This window comes from Anas platyrhynchos, chromosome 5, assembly GCF_047663525.1.
Source record: "Anas platyrhynchos isolate ZD024472 breed Pekin duck chromosome 5, IASCAAS_PekinDuck_T2T, whole genome shotgun sequence".
NCBI classification, from domain to species: Eukaryota; Metazoa; Chordata; class Aves; order Anseriformes; family Anatidae; genus Anas; species Anas platyrhynchos.
The window spans coordinates 2,579,976-2,600,321 of NC_092591.1; the positions used below are offsets into that span (position 1 = coordinate 2,579,976).

General features: G+C 43.3%; 1 long non-coding RNA gene across 1 annotated transcript in view; it reads right to left on the reverse strand.

The window, feature by feature from the left end:
• Positions 1-912: 912 nt before the first annotated feature.
• The window catches only part of LOC119717238 (uncharacterized), a 47,204-nt gene continuing 27,770 nt past the window's right edge, over positions 913-20,346 (reverse strand). Inside the window, exon 3 of the long non-coding RNA XR_005266461.2 lies at positions 913-2,340. This is a non-coding gene — a long non-coding RNA (uncharacterized lncRNA). The remainder of the gene's footprint in view (positions 2,341-20,346) is intronic.

The following is a 20,346-nucleotide window of genomic DNA, read 5'->3' on the forward strand; positions in this document are numbered from 1 at the left end:
CATGGCTCCGTAATATCCTCACTGGAGGCAGCAGACGACTCAGAGAGCAGATGACTCTGAGTGAAACCTCAGATTTATCCAGATCAATATCTGGATGGACAGCACAAAATGATCTGCTGCTGAAGGAGGTGCGAATACCCGTGAATAGGCATTGCCTGCTCTGCCAAAACTTACAGTAAGGAGTCCCTGAGCACAATGAAAGAGGAATTAAAGCACTCGTTAAACAAATTCCCATCCCAAGTTTTGCTTGCAACAGAGCAGCCAGCCACCCTGACCCCAAAGGCAACGAGCTTGCCACCTCCTTTGCTTATTTGTTTGTTTGAATGGACTCAAAAATGTTTTTTTAAATGAAGCAGCATCTGTAACCACAGCTCTGCTCTGCTGGTACCAGCCCCTGGGGCAGGTTTGAATAATGCCATGTCCTCCCACAAAACCAACCTCTTATCAGTGTAGCCATGTCCACACGCCAGCCCCTCCTGCAGCAGCCACTGCATCAGCTATTCACATCACATCCTGACGCTCCTCGTGCAGAAACGTGTAACATTGACCTAGTTTTTCCTGAGGACCTTCATCATCATACGCTTTGGATGGTGCTTTAGAGCAGTGTTTTGGGAGCCCAGTCTGCACCAGGTAGCAAACAGTGTCATCCTGGACTAAGGAGGGCTCTGAGCTCCTCTGTGCCCAGAATCAGCACTAGGACAACAAGAACAGGACAGGGGGTGGGGTGGGTTGTGTTAACCATCTTGTGACTGCATTTCTCATCACTCGACCTACTCCTTTTTCAAGCATCCTTTTCGTATCTTCCTAATTTTCTTTTTCTTTTTTTTCACAGTTAGAGATTTTCTTCTTTGTTCTCACTGTTCTCAGAAACTCAGTATTATTGTACTACCTTTATGGGGGGGGGGGGGGTAGAGGGGGGAGAACAGCAGAAATTGGAAGCTGCCTTGCCCTTTTGGCTGAGAGCTGTTGCTGTATGACAGTAGTGAGAAAACCTGTTTGGGATATACAGGGAATTTTTTTAAGCCAGTGTCCCATTAGGCCGTAGGATCCCATTTCTGTGATATATCTGGGTTTTGTCTGCCCTGACACATACCATCTATCCCTATTGTCTCTGCATTATGTCGCTGTTTATCATCCACTCACATATTTATTTCCCCTTTCAAACATCATCTAGGAACTGGGCTAGAGTTCTGATAGAGAATTTGCTGCTACGTGTGACTGCATAGATTGGCTCGAGGTAGTGATCAAGGATATCCATCTGGTATTTTAATCTGGGTACAGTCATCCCATCTCTTATTTTCATCCAGGAGAATTCTCTTATTTTTTATTTTTATTTCCTCCAGTCAAAAGCTGCAGCTTTGCGGAAAAGCATTTTTTTCCCCTTTTAACTGAATATTTATTAAATCTTATGTCAGCTCTTTTCAAAAATCATGGGCTGAGATAAGAGCAAATAACAGCATCTCTTTTCCAGCCGCTTCTTTTTCATGGTTCTGTGCACTATGTACATCCTGCAAGATGATGAAGAAAATAAACAGATGTATCAGCTCCCTGCAAGCTGAGTATCGACCAGGCGAAAGAAAAATGAAACCTTCTGCTAAGATTTATTTGGGATATACTCACAGATTTCAGGAAAATAAGTATTTAAAAGGTTATGTCCATCCCCATTGACTCCGTGTGTTTATGTGAAGGATACAAAGCTTTCCTATAGAAGCAATGAAGCCACGCATTTACTAAACCCAGTGTCCCATTAAGGCTTACGTGTGAGCCACTCGAGGAGGCAACGGTGACGTCCTCTATCTTGTCTCACAGCAAAAAAAAAAAAAGGGCCAGGGAGTATGAGGTTGCCCTCAGTTTACAGGATGCGAGGCGTCAGTCGGTGCTGATGAAGTGAGCTGCTTCGCTGACTCACACCTACTGGCCAGCGCAATTCCCTCTTGGAGAGTGCCCGGGAGCCTGTGTAATCCATCCTGCCTGAGGCATCGTGTCAGAGCCCTGAAAGAGCTTGTGAAGCACCATGAGGAATTCTTATTAAATTGTCAGGGATCTTTGTGCTGGAGTCAGACTTCCAATATTTTACGGCTGACACTGCCTTTTTTTACATGCAGCAGATGGGGAGTGCACTGTAAACCAAGGCAGTCGTGAAGACATGACAGATCTCTGCTGCTACAGCTATTAGTCTGCGGAGGAAAAGCTGCTGCTTGCCCTCCATCATCCTCCAGCCTTCAGAGCTACAGATGCAGATGAGGGTAAGTGAACACACGGACTGGGGCTGGCCTCGCAGGCAGCGTGGGCTGAATTCACTCTGGGAGCACGGCCTGGCTCTGAGCAGGGAGACAGCTCCTGGAGGGGAGGAAAATCATTCTGTTCAGCTTCTTGTGTGGAATCTGAGTGTCTGAACCAAACGTGTCACCTACACGATCTCTACAGTCAGGGGAGCACAAAGACCTCTGATGGGATATGCTTTATGCCATCTGTATGTGATACCTGCTTAATGAATCACTCTTTAGAAAGGGATGACCCCTGCTACAAGCTGGAGAGGGATGCAGACAACCAGCTTAGACTGGGTGCCCATTTTCTGGATGTCTGCTGTGAGCCGAGAGCTGCCTTCCTTTGTGCCTGTTCCTGGATGAGTGGCACATAAATATATAAATATAAACATAAATAAACATATCACAGAATCACAGAATCACAGAATTTCTAGGTTGGAAGAGACCTCAAGATCATCGAGTCCAACCTCTGACCTAACGCTAACAGTCCCCACTAAACCATATCCCTAAGCTCTACATCTAAACGTCTTTTAAAGACTTCCAGGGATGATGAGTCCACCACTTCCCTGAGCAATATATATATGCATAAATATAAACATAATTATACATAAATATAAACATAATTAAACATAAATATATATATATATATTTCATCAAAAATCTTCTCCTTCTCTCCCTTCCAATGACAAAGTGTTCAACATTTCTGCCCTCTTTCATCCACCTGTAGCACAGGCTGTAGACCTCTAGCAGGCAAAGCAGCAATTTGTCTCCTGGCTGGGAAATTCGGGGTTGGAAAATCATAGAAGAGATGAGGTAAGAAGGGACAGTCACGCTTTTGATGGCAGAGTTTCTAACCACTGAAGCAGCTTGTAAAGCAGAGCGGTAAACTCTCCAGCCTTCACGCTCTGGGTGATAGAGTGTTTTTCAGAAATAGCAGGTCTGCTTTAATCAGAAGTTATTGGGTTCCACGCAGGTAGCATTGTTAATGACAGACGGCCAGTGAACCGAGGATGTCAGACTGAATGTTCACATGATGAAACACTGCCGTGTTTCCTACTTCAGCCCGGGAGCATTTGTATTGTTTAAGATGCATCTTCAAGATGCTGACTTAATCAAAATTCTCTGCTTTTGCCTTGTTAGGGCTCACGCCTTAGCATTCTAAGAAAGACATACTGCCTGTGGGAGTGGTTTTAGCTTCAATAAAAGAGTTCAAGGCCCAACATTTTTTTTTCCAGAAAAAAAAATAATAAGCAGATTAATAGGCTGCATATGTATTGATTTGGTTATGGCCTACGAGCACCCCCAAATTTAAAAAGTAAAAATAAAATGCAGTAGAAAAGCAATTAGTCTTGCTTTAAAAGACATCCTGAATTCTAGCAATGGGGGATGGAGCACAGAGAAACGCAAACTACAAATAAGACAGGCACTGAAGGTAACCAAACACGAAGATCAGCCTATACCTTTAGAGGTTACCTTTCCTGCAGTCCTGCTGTAGCACAGCTCCAGGTGCCAAAAGGCACCCAAATACATTGTGAAGCCATCAGAATACTAGTTCAGCAACATCGAGCCAGGAGGATGATCCTGAATTAAGTCCAAATCTGATCTTTGCCAGGTTAGGCTCCAAGAAACATTTCCATATATTTTAACCAAAAGCCAATGCATACACACACAATGCCCAATAGATATGACTTTCCCAGTGGAGAAATCTCTGCAGGGTTTCTCCAACAGAAGAGATGAACTACCCCTAACAGTAGTGATGTGATTTCCCACTGGTTTCCATTTGCAGCACCTCCAGTAGTCTCTCCAGCCAGGTTCACCACATATCCTGGCAAGCGGTGGTACTGCTTTCAACACTGACAATATACAGATTTTCACTGATTCCAAAAACGCCCACAAATGCCACGAAGCAATGTAAATCCAGACACAGCAATGAGGGGAAAACAGCGTTCTTCTTGTCCAAAGCCATCCCCTGGTTACAGCCTGATGCACTGCACCTCGTTGTTGCTTGTTTTTTTCCCCACCAAGCAGTTACTGCAGTGTCCATAGGAGAAACCCTTTCCTCATGTTTTCTGGACAAGACAACAGTTTTTATAGCTCCTGAATTGATAAGCCTCTCATAGATTAAAAGAAATTACATTTCGGGTAGGACAAGGAGTCTCAAAATTGCTTTTAAGCTCACCAATATATTTAAAAATCAGACTTCAGAAATATCTGGTTTAACAAATTGCTTTGGGGGGAAGGAGCCAACACTTTCCTAATTTTCCGAGGGAGTTCACTTTGTTTGGCTACATCTCCTCCTTGTAAGCATTGCAGAACACGGGGTGTTTTGTGAGCCTGTGCTTTGCTGTAATTCACAAAACACAGGTGTAAATTAATGATGGTCTAATGAAGTAGACAAGGGAGAGACATGCCGCTAGTGAATCACCTGCTAACGCTGTCTGCAGCTAGGGAAGGAAACCTGTTTGTTTATGTGCCTCACATTTCCTTATGCACCGTGTGGTATAATTTAAGAGATTTTATTTCAACTGTTTGCTTATCTCTAATTACCATATGCTGGGGTTGTGTATTACTTCAGCAACAAACCCTCGCAAATCGCTAACCAGGAGCCATTTTGTCGGCAGGTCGCAGTACAGGCGCTCTGCGTGCTAGCCTGTAATAACAGAGCAGCAAGCTGGAGGTTTTTAAAGGAAAAAAAAACCTTCTTCACATACACCATCAGGTGATAACACTCCTCTTTTCACTACTTGCAGGGTCTCAAGATTTAAGACAAAAAAGACAATAAGCATGAAAAGGAGGGTGAGTTCAGCAAGAAGGGCCCTTGGATTCAAAGAAAATTGGCTGGAGGTACCCACCAGCAAGAAAAGGGCCTCCTCAGCAACGTCCTCAACAGCTTCCTGGGGTGATGGTGGGAACACAGGGACAGCTGAGCCACCCCAGGGGTCTCCAGGTCCCCTGGGAGCCTGTGGCCTCTTGGGCAAGGGGAGCCCCTCCGCACGGGACAGCTTAGGGGCCCCCAGTGTGAGATGAGGGGATCCGATCCTTGCATTGTAGTAGCTTTTTTCTGCTACTGATTTTAAAATTTGAGACGTATAAGAATCATTGTGCTCTTAGAAAACCAGGCAAGAGCTGCGGGCAGACACTGATCTGAGAAGAAAAGGTAATTTGTTGCTGACTGTAATGATGTTAAATCACCAAAGGAGAGCGAGTCTTACCTACCCAGGTTATTGTGCCTGTCAAATTAAGCCAGGAATGTCCTGCACAAAATTAAAAATATAAAACAAAAAAGTAGGTAAACAGAAGCAAAACATGGCAGACAGAGTCCAAAGAGCAATTGTGTTTCATATGCATGATTAATTATCAGAGGAAGCATGCTGAAGGAGGCCACTTGCTGCCATTTTTTTTTAATCAGTTATCCAGACCAACAGCAATGCCTTCTCACTCACCAGCAGCTGCACCCTCCCGCACCCTAGCTTGTACTCAGGAGCTGCAGGACCGTGGTGGCTTCTGCCACCCAGAGCCTTCACCAACCCTGGCCGTGCATCACTCTTCTTCCCTCATGTGAGACACGTTTGCTTAATAATAATAAAGCATAGTTCTACTTCCCCAAGGTGCTCACACACTTTACTTCTACGATCTTAATCTGAAAAAATAAATAAATTACAGCTGACAGAAGAGGGGTTGGAAAAGATTCACCAGCAGCTTATCTAATCTTATTTCTGTAATTGTGTGAGGAGTTTAAGGTATTGTCATGTATGAAGCCACGAAGAGATACCAAACTTCCCTCTGTGACACTGCTTCATTTTAGTTCATTGCATGCTTAACTGTGCAGAAATCAGCACTTGTTAGCCCTGTGATCCACTGCAGCTCACTCTGCTTTGCTCCATCTTTCAGCCAACACGCGATTTGGAAATGAGTAGTTATTTCCTACAGCAGCCTTCCTCTCAGCCAGGAGCTGAGCAGCAGCACTTCACTTAAGTCCCCACTTGCACAGCTGGAGTTAAATCAAAGAGCTGCTTCGCTGCCTTTACATCTGCTGCCATTCCACACCCCGGTGGTGCCGGATGCATACATGAAAGCAGGTTCTGTTGTAAGCAAACACTGCACAACGTTAAAAGCAGAGACTTGTTTGGGAGCTAAGAAATCTTCCACCACCCAGCTGCGATAACAGTTCCTCTTCTCAACTCCCATTTCTTGATTTTCATCTCGTTTTCCACCACAGCGAGAACCGCCACGGGATGCACTGAGGGTGGCACGCAATCAAAGCGGAGTTTCTTGTCACAAGTGGCTGTTTGGGTTCGGAGCAATTAGGCACCGAATGTGGTTTTTATATGTGGGGGGAAAAAAAAGGAAAAAAAATCAACTCAGAAGCTGGAGCTACTTCCAGGTTTGGTTTGTAATTAATGAGGTTTTGGAGTGGACTTCAACACAGCGGTTTCCTGAACGATTCAGCTTTTCATTTCCAGGCAGGTGGCAGCTGTCAGCCTGTTAGCAAAGTACAGCACCTGTGGATATCTTCTTAATAAGAAGAAAAGCAACAAACTTAAGCAACAAACTCCTCCATTATCAAGCAAATCCACCCAAGAAGAGCACCAAGTTCAGCCAGCTCTCAGGCCAGGCAGGGGAGCCACCAACCTGAACTAATTAATTACTTGTTGCAAATCATGATCCAAGCTAGATCTGAGCCTACAGGAGGATTTAGGCTGCTTTTAGGGACCTCCATGCAAATATAATCTAGAAATCATTTCCTTGATAGGAAAACAACCCTCAACATTTTAGTGAAAGTTCAAGATGTAGAAAAACAGATTGGTTTGGGTTGGAAGGGACCTTCAAGATCACCTAATTCCAACACCCCTGCCAAGACATCCAGCCAGGTGTAAGAGCTGATGGCTGGTGAGTTTGTCCAGGGAGCTGAAGACTCTTCAGCTTTGGAGGTGAGAAATCAGGCACATTTTTTGTTTCCTGGCTGCCTCATGCCTAACATGCCTGACCAAGTGTTGCAGACCACGGCAGAGCTGCTGTCCCCAAAGCAAAGTCACAGGAATTGGTCAGGAAAGTGCTGCAGGGGAGCAGAGCAGGGCAGACCCCACCATTATTTGCAGAGCTGCTGGCAAGGAGTCCCACGTTGCTGAATGGCCCATCATTCAGAAACGTACACTCTATCTCCTTAAAGTCCTGTGGTTCCCAATATTTTTGTTTGTACACTTTTATTTTTTTTTTTCCCCAAAACATAGCAATTATTATCAAAATGGGCTACAGTTTTCTGCTTCTTAGCCAACAGTGCAATTTTTTAAAGCTGATCAAGAACTAAGAAGAAAACCCCCATGGAAATGATTTGCAAAGAACTGTCAGGATTTTATTTTTTTTTTTAAGTATAGTCAAAATTTCACTGAAGTCCTACGCAACAGATGGTGCCACCTTACCTGTGGTGGACTTCACTTGCTCCAAAAGGAGCAGTGCCGGGAACTGGAGAGCCTTACTGGCACAGGCTGTTGGTAACTCACAGCTTGCACCCCATGGACCTGAATAAGTTTGCCAAGCTGTTTGGACAAAGGACTTCCAGCCCATGTTAAGTTTCTAGACCACTTCTATAACTGTTGCTGAAGCACCGCTAGCTGCCAAAGTACACAAAATTAGTCCTGACCCTTAGCTGCATCGCTTAAAATATTTCCAAGCAGAAAAATAAAACAAGTCTCCAAACACTAGGTAAATGCATATTTCCATTTTGGAAAATAGATTTTCAACATGCGGGTCATGCAGGGCTCGAAAGAATCACCAAGAACACCCGGTGGCTGTGGGAGCACTCACAAATAACAGGGGGGAAATGGCAGAACTTAATGCTGTGCTTTTATTTCTGTAAACATTGCCGGATCTGTATTTCCATTATTCATGCAGCATGAGGTGACCAATCCTCTAATGCTACATTAAGTAAGACACGGAGTAGGAATGTGTTCCTGCACTTATTTAAACGACTTAAATATTTCAGGAACATGATGCTTCCATGAAGAATCAAACTGAGGCTAATGCTGGCTTTTTCAAGGGCACCTATGGACACCGAGCATCCCCTCAGCCATCCCTGGGAAGAAGACAGCTTGCTTAGCACCCCGCAGAATTAATCCCAGAGATGTATGTGTGAGCATTAAATTGTCTTATTCATTTATTAACCTTGATGAAAAATTATTTTAATAGCCCTCATTATCCTATTCATTTATAATTCAGGCATGATCAGGAGTGAATAACTGCTTAGCTTACAAAAATAGAGCTCTGTATTTTTATTGTGCAGGAAGGTAAGGCATTGTCTCAGTAGCCCAACTCACCCAGACGCTCGTCCCTTTCTCTTGGCCTACGAGGACAAACAGAGCACCCAGCATCTTGAAAATTAAAGTTTCTTCTGGGCATCTTGCAGGAAAACATGCATATTTTGAATGGTCTTGTATGTCCTGGCCTGTCCATTCCCATACAACTCCCTGAACTGGGAAGGAATTCAGGCATTTCTACATTGTGCATTTTCCTCAGGAGAAACTATGATTCAATGAAAGAACATACCACTTTTTATCTCCCCAACCTCACCTCCCTTTTACTCAAATATGCCTTTTAGGAGTACATCCTAATGGTATATCAAACTCCTGCGGCCCCAAGCATTGCATTTCTGTGTTCTGGAAACTCCTGGTGTGCCCATTGCAGAATCACAGAATTACAGAATGGCTGAGGTTGGAAGGGCCCTCTGGAGATCATCTGGTCCAAAACCCTACCAAAAAGGGTAACCTAACACACATTGCACAGGATCACATCCTGTTTTTGAATATCTCCAAAGGAAACTCCACAGCCTTTCTGGACAACCTGTTGCTCTGTCACCCACACAGTAAAGAAATGTTTTCCCAGTACACTCACCCGTACTCCATTCAAGCTCTTGAAACCATGCTAGGCTTACTTGTAGCCCATCTACAGCCCTACCAAATGCATCGACTCCAGGTAGAAGTGAAACTTCTTGAGTTTGGATCTGCATGGTTTGTTTTGGTTTTGTTTTTTCCCCCAAAGCAAGAAACAAAGAAGGTTTTGATTTCTCTATCAGTAAAATTTCTCATTTTAGTTAAAAGAAAATAATAATAATCTGACTTTCATCTCCTACAGTGAGGCATGCAGACCGCAGCCCTGCAGGGGAAGTAGCAGGAAAGATGAAGGGTCTTGTTTTGCTTAAACACAGCCTGGCAAGGAGTGGTGAGACTTTTACTGTGATCTTTTGTTTGACTTTCCTATCACTAAACCTTACCCTGCTCTTGGGAAAATTTACAAGAAAAACAAAAGCTTTCTACATTTTCCATGGAAGAACAAAACCAAAGCAACAAATGGCATTTTTCAGGCAATCCAAATTGCAGATTATTATTCTCGCCCCGTAAGACAAAAGGAAACTTGTGGAATCATTCCCATAACGTGCTGCAATTGAGTTCAGCTCTGGGTAAAATGGTAGAGATGCTCAGGATCACCTCTTCACAAGAGCAAACAGCAAAGAGAACAAGCTGTCTTCGAGCCCCTTTATAACACCAATAATTAAGGTTTCCTATTAATGCAGAAATTCTGTAGGATCACAAATGAAGGCTCAGTATGGAGATGCCTACTACTGGACCCAACATTTATTACCAAGAGAAATCTCTGTTCCCCGATGGGTGATAAGTGTTGATTGGACTCCTGACTCTCGCAGATGCTTTCTGTGTTACCCATAACCAAGAGATTGCTCAGCTCCAGCTGATGAGGGAGCATATGGAGAGACAAAAATAGAGAGCTCTAAAATTGGAAATCCACACGGAACACTGGGGGGTGCGCGGAGAACAGCATGTTTCCACGATCCCATTTTAATTTTCTGTCTGACACCTGTCAGCATGAGCTATGTACAAAAGTAAAAAGCCAAGAAGAAGTAGGGTCAGGGCTCACAGCAAGGCAGACGGATCCCTGTGATGTGAATAATACCGAGTCTTCTCTGACCCAAACCGAGCCTCACCCAAATATGAGCTAATGAAGGGTTTAGGTCTAAAAGATGCCAATCTGCTGCTTTCTTTTGATATGGAATTCATTGCGAAAAACTTAAGGAATGCATTTATCTTTTCACAGTTTAATCCTTCGGGAGGCATAAAGCTGTCATAAAGGCTGTGTGGGTTTTAAATGACACCGTAATGACTATAGCAAAAGATAAGAATCAGACCATTTCAAAAGACTTCCAACATTAAAAGAAAGATGGGACTGAATTATTCAGCCTGCCTGCAGTGTTATTGGATAACTGATTGCAGGTTATTGAGTTTAAAAAATGCAGGTATTGCAATAATCATAATTTATTGCTGTACAGAACTTTAGTTCAAGTTCCTGGGGGCATTAAATCAGCTGATTATGACTAACTTTAGTTTGTTTTTATGTTTTTGGGGCACTTCCTCTAAAGTGAAATCTACATGGGAGACGTTAGCAGGATTCTTTAAGTGGCTTATGTTTTCCCTTTGCACTCTTTGTCTGCACTTGTATTTTCAAAGTTCCCACTCAAAAAAAGAAAGGTCCTTGAAATAATTTTAATAGCTCCTTCAAAGAAGAGCTAACTCATTTTTTTTTAAATAGTAATGAACAGCTTGTACTCTTGTTAAGTACCAAGACAGAGGACTTATTTTTTCGAATATTGCATTTTAAAATCAAAGCGATTTAACATTATATTATATGAATTAGAATGAAACAAACTTAGAAGTATGGGAGGGGTGTTTTCATTTTAAATACCAAAAATTTCCCTTTCTCTGTTTTTGGTGGTCGCTGTTTTTTGGCATTACCATTGTGCCAGCATTCCCACCACTGCTCTCCATCCTCCCTGCTGGGCAGGGGTGAAGACAAGGGAGGGGACAAGTGTGACACTGCTGTGTCCCTATCTGCTGCTCTGCTCTCCAAGCCTGATTTCTTCATGCAAAAATCTCTTCTACAAAATCCCTGGAAAAGGGGAAATGTCAGACCTCCACACAGTATACTTAGAGCCTTTGTCTACTGGAGACAAAATGTATTCATATAATTAATTTTGGAAGAGGACAGATGCCATTACTCTCTGTCCCACGCCAGACACTTTGTTCTTAAGAGTGAAAGATGAGAGCTGAATCTGCACAGATTTTTGATGGCTCCTTTTTAGGGTCTGGATCTCTCAGCAAAACAGCAATTAAACACAGACTATTTATTTCACTTTTGAACCCAGCCTTATTATAAACAGGGGGAGAGAGAGAGGGAGCATCTCTCCCCTCTTCCATACACGGCTGCTCATTATTGAACTAGAGGTCGGTGAGACCCTCCCCTGAGATGTCCCCAAAGCCACCAGCACACCTTGTGGTATGGCAAGAAGCTGAGCCAGGCAAACAGCAGCACGATCTCAAGCTGCCAAGCTGTGGTGATGGCAGCAGGAGATGTAACCCAGAAGCTGCTGCCCATCCTTCGCCCCTGTTGCAGAGCCAGCGGGATGACATATTCGGGCTCATCATCCAACTGTCAGCTGAATCCATCACCAGCTCCTCCAGGCAGAAATCATCTCACTATTTATTAATTTATCCTTGGCTGAGGATACCTCCAGCAATCCGAAAGTTATCCGAGTTACCCCCAAACTTCAGACGTTCTTTGGCACTTGCAACTGCACTGCCATCGATGTGGTTTTCTACCTGTGACAGTCTGGCACCCAGCTGCTTTTGTAAGGAACTGGGACCCCCCAAGGACTTGCATCAGGTGCAAACTTCAGTGATACTGCAGCACCAGCCTCACACTGCTGAGCCTGCTAAGAGTTGCCAAGACAGGATGCAAAGATGACTCCTCAGTCCACATGATTCTCAGTAAGAACAGACATGACGTGACACCTAACGAATCTAGAAAATAATTGAGGTGGGATTTTGCCCTAACTGGTCACTTTTTGAGGTTAGGAACCCACGGAAAGCAGTTGTGATCACCACAATCTTCAGATCAAATTAATCTCATAAATCAAGTTTTTAGACTATTATATTATCAGAATTGCATGGGCATGCTTCTACTTTATATTGGAAGTTAGAAGATGGAAGAGAATGGCAAATAGGAAATATATAAAATAAGAAGAAAAGGCTTCTCGTGCTCTTCCACCAGGTATGAATAGCACATAACTAGAGATGCATTCCCTTCTCTTTACAAATACAGTGGGATATTCACTCAGAATAAGAGACCCACCCAGCAGAAGGTTTCATATTTCTGATACCCAGCTAAGCATCTTAAAAACACACAGGAACCAAAAAGTCATCTGCAAAATCTTCGTACTTTTACCTTGCTCACCATGGGGAAAGCCTTCATGTTCCATTTTCCACATGAAAGGTAACTGCACAAAAAGGCTTGTGCACAGTCTGTATAGACAAAAGCGTCTAAAAGGCAGAAAAGTGGATGGATACATTATCACATTTTATTTTTGCAATGATAGAGCAGAAATTTGTCTGCATTTTAGAGAATTTTAAAAGATAATTGACAATGGCTTTATACCCACAAAGCTTCCAGAGGATAATATATGCATGGGCTTTGGGAGGAGACATTTCCTTTCATTTACAGTTTTTTGTTATATTTATCTCAAACTAATGAAAGCTTACTGGAGTTTCCTGCTGTTACCTTAGGACAAGTCTCAAGTGTCAAAGAATTGCTGCCCATAAAAAAAAATCTAAATCTGTTTATACTGCTTCTGAAACAGCTTTTATAACCTCTGAGTGCCTTCAATTTTCTATATTATTCGCTTTACTCTATATATATTTTAGAAAGTGTGCACACAACTATAGGATGTTCAAATAACAGTTTTTTTATAATGTCCTTAACAAAAATCTTCCATGCCAAATGGTACGTGTACTAATAGTGACAAACTGGAAAACTAAGACAATTTGGTCAACAGCCATTGCATGAAGATAAGGAGCCTCCGCACATCAGAGTATCTTCTACAAGACACATATATAAATATAAAATATATAAAGTATCTTCTTCAAAGCCATGAAGCAAGCCTTCTCCATCCTTCTCCAAATGTAAAATTTAAGACTATCCAAAGAAGTTGAGCATCTTTAAAAATAATAATAATAAATAAATAAATAAATAAATAAAGGAGAAGAGGAAGAAGAAGGAAAAAGGGAAAAGGGAAAAAGGGAAAAGGGAAAGGGAACCTCTGCAGAAGTATTTACATCTGTACAATTTTAGGAACAGTGAGGAACGGGAAATATCCACCAGAGAAGACTGGCTCCTTCCAGCCCCTATTTTCTTGTAGTAATGTAAACCTAAATTTTTGATGGCAAGTCACAGGCAACACGACTGTGACACTCTCGTGCAGCAGCTACCTGATACTTGATCCAAATAGAAAAGATGACTCTGTACAACACAGCAAGGTCACTCGATGCCAGTACTCACTATGAATGTAAGAAGTCGTTTAAGTGATTTAAGTGAAAAAATTAATACTAAACTGGGAAATCAGTTATCTGGCAGTGCTGCAGCTACTTCCTCACCAGTCTCAGCAAGACAAGAAATACTTCTCCAACAGTCATTAAAAAGAAAAGGCGATGACTGCTTTATTGGCTCTTACGTTATGAACTCTTTAAGATTTAATTACATTTCAAAAGAGAGCTTGCAAGACATAGTAGGAGCAGGGTTCTTATTTAAAACAAGATTTTGACTCCTAAGAAATTGTGAAGTTAACTCAGTGCCCCAGAAAATGAAACAAATAGTTTGAATACTAACTTTAAGGATGTTCCAAGAATTCCCTGTCATAAACAAACAAACAAATAGGGGCAAATAGAAATGTGCCGTGTATGGATTAAATGGACTTTCTGCTCAGGGAGCAGACAGGCTGGCGAGATGAATTCACAGAGATGGTGAGCAGGAGAAAAGGATGACAGGAGCTAATTTCAAACCTACCCAAGCATGGCAGCTGGGTGGTTTTCATCCTTTCAGGAAGTGAGGGAGAGAACAGACGATATAATGCACCTGATCTGAGCAGACACACTTCTCCCTTCGTCCTCAAATTTCAGCTTTTATCACAAGTCTCCCACAGCGCTCACACGAGCGAGCAGCAATTAGGCCAGCAGTAAGCAAAGGGAAAAGCAACGTGGCATCAAGGGGATTAAACCTTCAGGTTCCTCCATCCTCACAGCTGCGGTGAGATGAAGTTGTCAAACCTCACCCAGACAGCAGACTCGTGTATGTCCCAGTGATTGCTTTAATGGGATACTGAAATCCAAGCAACACTTCTGACTGCTGGAGCACGTTGCCCAGGCGAGTTGTTTCAGAAACTGCCTCGGGATCCCCCAGAAAACTATCCAGAGGATTCAAAAGAAGCTCAAACTTTGCAAAGCACCAGAAAACACTGGGCTTGTTGGCTCTGCTCTAGGTGGTGGCAGAGCGAGGAGCAGCCCCAGTTGCTTCTCTTAAGGATTTGTAGCCACGCAAGGACTGCCAACCTCCTGGGCCACAGCCTGGCCCCCTGACATCTCCAGCTAACACCACAACGTGTTCAACTTCCACAGCATGTCCTACTGAGAGAAAAGAGGGTAGCCAACTTTCCTAAACAGAGGGCAACAATGGGATTTGCTTCAGCTTTAGGATTCTCAGTAGCCATTGATTTGTCTGCTTCGAGACAACTTGCGTGGCTTGTGGTAAGTAACTGGCTTAAATGCTCCCATCGGTTTCGGGAAGCTTTAGAGAAGATTACCTGCCTACCAAACAGGATTCTCCAGCTCTTAAATGGAAATCTTTGCTCCTCTGTAAAGTGTTTTATCTTTAGCAATGCTTCACTAAGACAGGATTCACTAAGAACTTGGGGAAAAAGATGCCCCAAAGACAGACCTCCACTTAAAAGCATAATCTCTCTTAAAGCTCTCTGAAGAGGGACTTAGAGAAGGAACTGCAGACTGAAGCAACCTCTGCTTAATTCCTCCATGTTACTACTAACACCCTTCTCTTTCCTGACTGAGGAAATGGATTTCAGCAATCTCTGAGGTAGATTTTCATCCCCTACCACCTCGAGTGACTGTAACAGCAGGTCAAAGCCCCGAACCAGCTCCAGGTCATTGCTGTTGGCAGCTGGCACTCGCTGGCCTTCATTTTCTCCTGGTATTCAGTACACATATGGCTTTCAGTAGTTGAAGCTCAGGTAATTTGTCCCTCCACAACCAAAATCTTCCCTTGCAACTTTGATGTGTTTTCAGAAAATTAACAATACCAAGTTACAATGAGTAAAAGCATACTGGAATGATTTCTATAAAAAACTCTTTTAAGGTACCTTAATGTAATGGTTACGGTCCTGCTCCAAGGAGGGGTGAACATGCCAGGTATCTGGTCACAGGTAACCACTGCAGTTAAAGAAGGTCACTAAGATGAACTGCAAGAATATTTTTTCTGTAGACATTTCCAAGCAGACTGATAGCAATCTAGCAGCCGCTCCCCTTGATTCAGCAGCTTATTTAATCCCTGGTTTACCTGTGAAACATGCGTCCCTCTGAAATCAGCAGTTATCTGCAACCAAAATATCAAGTTGGGGAAGGGATCTTTTAAAAAATACACAAATGCTATAAGCTTTCAAATGCTGTAGATGGCTTAGGAAATGAAGTCTGTTCTACTGATATCTGAAAAGTTGATTGGCTCCTGGCTGTCTTATCCCTTGTGGGAGGATAACTTGATCCTGCCTGGATTTGGAAATTACAGCCAGATTTGGAAATCTGGGGGCACAGAGGCTGAAAAATCACCACAGCACTTGTTCTCCTTTTATATCATGTGGAAGAACTAACAACTCCATCAGATGCTGATGGCCCCATCAGCTCCAAGGCAGTGGCTCTCTGACGGCACCTCCAAGGCAGGGCTGGGGACAGGGTGAGCACAGGGCCTGCTACCAACACAAGCAGCCCCAGCACCTTGATAGTATCTGAAGACGAAGTTCATCATCCTCAGAGGACTTTTCTGGGATCTCATCGCCTAGTGCAGCAGTAAGTCATTCAATTTGCTGAGCATGTGGGTAGACACTTCCTGGCAAAGTGAACTTGAAGTACCTAATAATATTCCAGCTTCCAGTGGAATTCCTCCAGAGTCTGAAGGTAAATTCCCTTCCTCTTTGAAGTGTGTCCTATTTTTTATTGGCATGCATAATGCCTGCTTTCACGGTTTCCACTCATCTGAATGAGTTTAACAGCTTGCCTGAGTGCAAGATAAAAGGTTTGGAAATTCAGAAAGCATTTTACAAAATGTTCTCTTTTATTCTGCAGTAAGTTTGGGGAACAGGAAGCTTTTGAGCTAGGCAAGGTACTAAAGTCAGCGCAGACAAACGAAGCCAAGATATCTTTGCAGGGGTGTTTCCAGCAAAAGGCCGGGCTTTTTAGCAATTTTCTCTGAGGTATCTGGTCTCTAGAGCAACCCAGGGTGTTGTGGGCTTGGGGGAGGCTCCAGGGAGCCACCTACTCCATGGGGAGCCAGCACCCGGTACAGCATCCCCAGGCATTCCCCATCCACGTGGGTACTGGTTTGCAGCTGGGGGGGTACAGGTCAGCATTTTAACCTTGTCTGGACCCCCTCAGCCAGCTGCAGGAACTGAACTGAGCCTCCCCACCGGGCCTGGGTATCCAGCCAAGGCTCAGACCAGCAGAGCCCAGGGGAACCTTTTCGTTTGCCTTTCCCCGTCGCCCCAAGCAGAGCCTTTGGATTACATGGTGCAAGAGTGAACAGTACCTGAGCCTTAATGGATCCAGAAAGAGCCATGCACATCTCCTGCCCACAGACCCAGGGGTTGTGCTGGGAAGCTGGAACAGACCCCAAGAGATCACACCCAGATTGCTGCACAGACAAGGGCATCTTGGCAGCTGCTGGGGCAGATCCAAGGGCAACCATCAAAGGAGGATTTTAATCTCTCTTTGAAATGCCAGGGGGGCATTTTGCCTGTTCTCCACCAGCAGAAGCAGAGACATTTGCAACGGGAGCAATAAGAAGGCTGTTAACAAAAGTCAGGTGAAGGATGCAGGGAGGGAAGCGGAGGAGGACCTGGCTCGCGGGAACAGCAGCCCAGAAGGTGAGGGCCAGCACCATTTCCAAAGGCTACCTGCCAAAACACATCTGTTTTAACACCCCTGAACAAAGCAGTGCTGCTCCATTTCATTTACAACCCGTTAAATAACAGAGCAGTGCTATCTGCTGTGTACAAACACAGTCATAAAAGCAGATTAATGCACAGCCAACCAGCAATATCCTTTTTTTCCTTCAAAAACACAGTATCTGTTCCCTAACAATGACAACATTCTCTCTGAATCTCACCCTGTCGTGTATTTCAACACCTTGGTTAAGCAAACCACAGCTTTGTACTCCCAGGGACCGCAGATTCTCCTTAGTCAGCTGGCAGTCCCAGCGACCCCGCACATCAACACGCACATCTGCTTACAGGGCTATAATATTTGCTTCTTGTCAACAGATTTCCAATTGCAGCTCACAAAGAATGTTATTTTTTCTTACCCACACATCACTATTTTGTCAGAGAGAGAGAGAAGCTTTATAAATCCTCTAAATAGTTTGCATGGGGTAAAGGCCCCAAATATGCCAAACCGTGCCAGACCTCTTGGAACGTTTTCACACTGCCTTGTGGTTTGGGTAACACATCCCATAGTGCTTCTCAGGAGCTTTTTATTTTCAGTGTCTACATTTTAGAAAGAATTTGCTATTTCAAGCTAACTTGGTTTCTTTCAATGCTTAATTCACAAAACCACTATTCCTCTCTCTACTTTATTATTATTATTATAGTGTTGTAATAATATGAAAATTAATATTAATGATATTATTGATATTATTATTATTATTATTAATGGTGATAATAATAATAATAATAATGATATTTTAGGTGGGGTAAAGGGGAGAAATCCCATTAAGTCTTATTTTGGAGAATTCCTGAATCCTTCTCTTCTTTTCCCTAGGAAAACAACACAAAAGAACAGCTATCTAATAACTTTAAAGGGACTCTGTGGACTCAGCCCTTTTCATGAACAGACTTGCATAGGTTTTGTTTGGTGTTTTTTTCTTAAGCTTCAATTATTGAAAGCACATATATTTTGTAGGGATGTGAACTACTCTTGCAAGCAGATGCCCAAGTGGTTACAGTGCAGCTAGAGTAATAAATATGCAGAGCAGCTCCACATATTGATTTCAGACCGTGGGAGAAGAGTGCATCAGCATAGCCTGCAGATATTTGAAAGACTTTTGCTGTCAAATTCAAAGCCCAGGAAGCTGTTGTCGTATCTTTGAGGGCTTTTGTCCTGCCCAGCCAGACTCTTGGCTCACTGTTTGGCTGGGAGCCCACATCAGGTTTCGGTAATTGAACTTTTCCTCGAAGAATAGCACCAACCCAGCCTTGAGGCCAGGTTCTCCTAACCCCAAGCAGAGCTTTGGATGGAGTCATGGCTCCAGCACCAAGGTGAAAAGAGAAAAGGTTTGCTTCCAGGTTTCCTTCCACCCTCTGAGCACCTCCTGTGAGCAGATGCCACCTTCCAACGGGGTGACCAACACTATCCCACCTCCCTTCACACCCTGGCTGCTTTGACAGCTCACTCTAGAAACACAGTGATACACACACAGGTGTCGGCAAACCCTTGATACGATGGAAAAAAGGACCACTCAGAAGCTCAACGCTAAAGCAGCGTTAGCAGATTTGCTGGACTCGGTCAGGGTGCTTAGCTTGTAGCATGGTAGTGCTTTAGGCTTCATGGACAACAAAACCACTAGATGCTGACTGCTGGGATAAAAGACCGCTGACAATATTTCTAATTAAAACTATGCCATTTTTAGCACCTTCTAAATACTCTTTTCTAGCAGGCACACCAGGACTGCTCAAAGGCTGAGGGAGATGAAGCCCAAGAAGTGCTCTATAGAGAGTCAGAGCTGGTGGTGCCATGGGGCTCATGACCCACGAGGCTGCACCAAGACACGTAGGGCTTTCTGTCACTTTGCTGCCCTGCCAGCACTCCTCGGTGTGAGGGGATGCTGCGAGATCTGGCACCAGAGGACACTCCACAGCATCCACCTCAGACACGCTGTTTAGCAAAATGTGTGCTCTAGAGGGAGCTGGGAAGTCCGAACACATCTTGTTTAAACAAAGAAAGCTTGTTTGATGTGGAAAATTCTCCAGAGGTGATGGTGAGGGAAAAAAAAGAAAAAAAAGAAAAAAAAAAAAGAAAGAAAGGAAAAAGGTAAATAATTTAGAATATTAATTATAGAGGGGGAGGAAATGACATGACAATGCCTCAGACATAACGAAGCAGTAATTAAATCATTCATGCATTTTAAAATTGTGTTTGGGGGGGATTAAGAAAGGGTCTGTGATTCAAAAGACTTAGGTTTTCCTCCCAGTTTTGGCATGTGCTTTTCTGAGGAAACATGTTTTGAGGAATGACGTGCCTAAGTGCATTAACCTTCATTTGCAAGTGAGATGCTTTAAAAGGCAAACTCACACAAATGCCAGGAGCCTCAATTCATTCCAGTCTGCATCCTAAGATCCAAAACTAGGTGGCCCATGGGAAAGCATTATCTTGAATTATTATTTTTCAAGGTACAAGACGAGCTCTGCATAGATCATGCTAGAAAAGTCAGATCTCCACAGAAGACTTCAAAGCTGAAATCCTTACAGGTAGGCATGAGTAGGAAAGGGAAGGAAAGAGTGATCCTGGTCCTGGCTTTATGGCATCCACAGCTGACATCCAGTGGGTGATTCCTGGTTGATTACTGTGTTACAGCAGCATGAACATTTCAGGCACAACTGAGTTGGTCCTCCCTCAACTTGGGTAAGAATCTAGCCCAAAAGTCAGAATGAGGAGATGAAGTAATATTATGGTTCAGTGTATATAAAATGGTTCGGTAATATATGGTTTAGTACTCCCCCATTTCCTAACCTTTACTTACTTTTTCACTGAAGTCCATCTCGCACAAAACTTTAATATCACAGAGAGCTAAACTCCTATGAATCTCACACAACATATTAGAGGGAAGAAAAAAAAAAGTATATATTTGCATCTGTATAAATGTAATATTACGCAGATGTATATTAAAGACACGTTCCTAAATAATACACGAC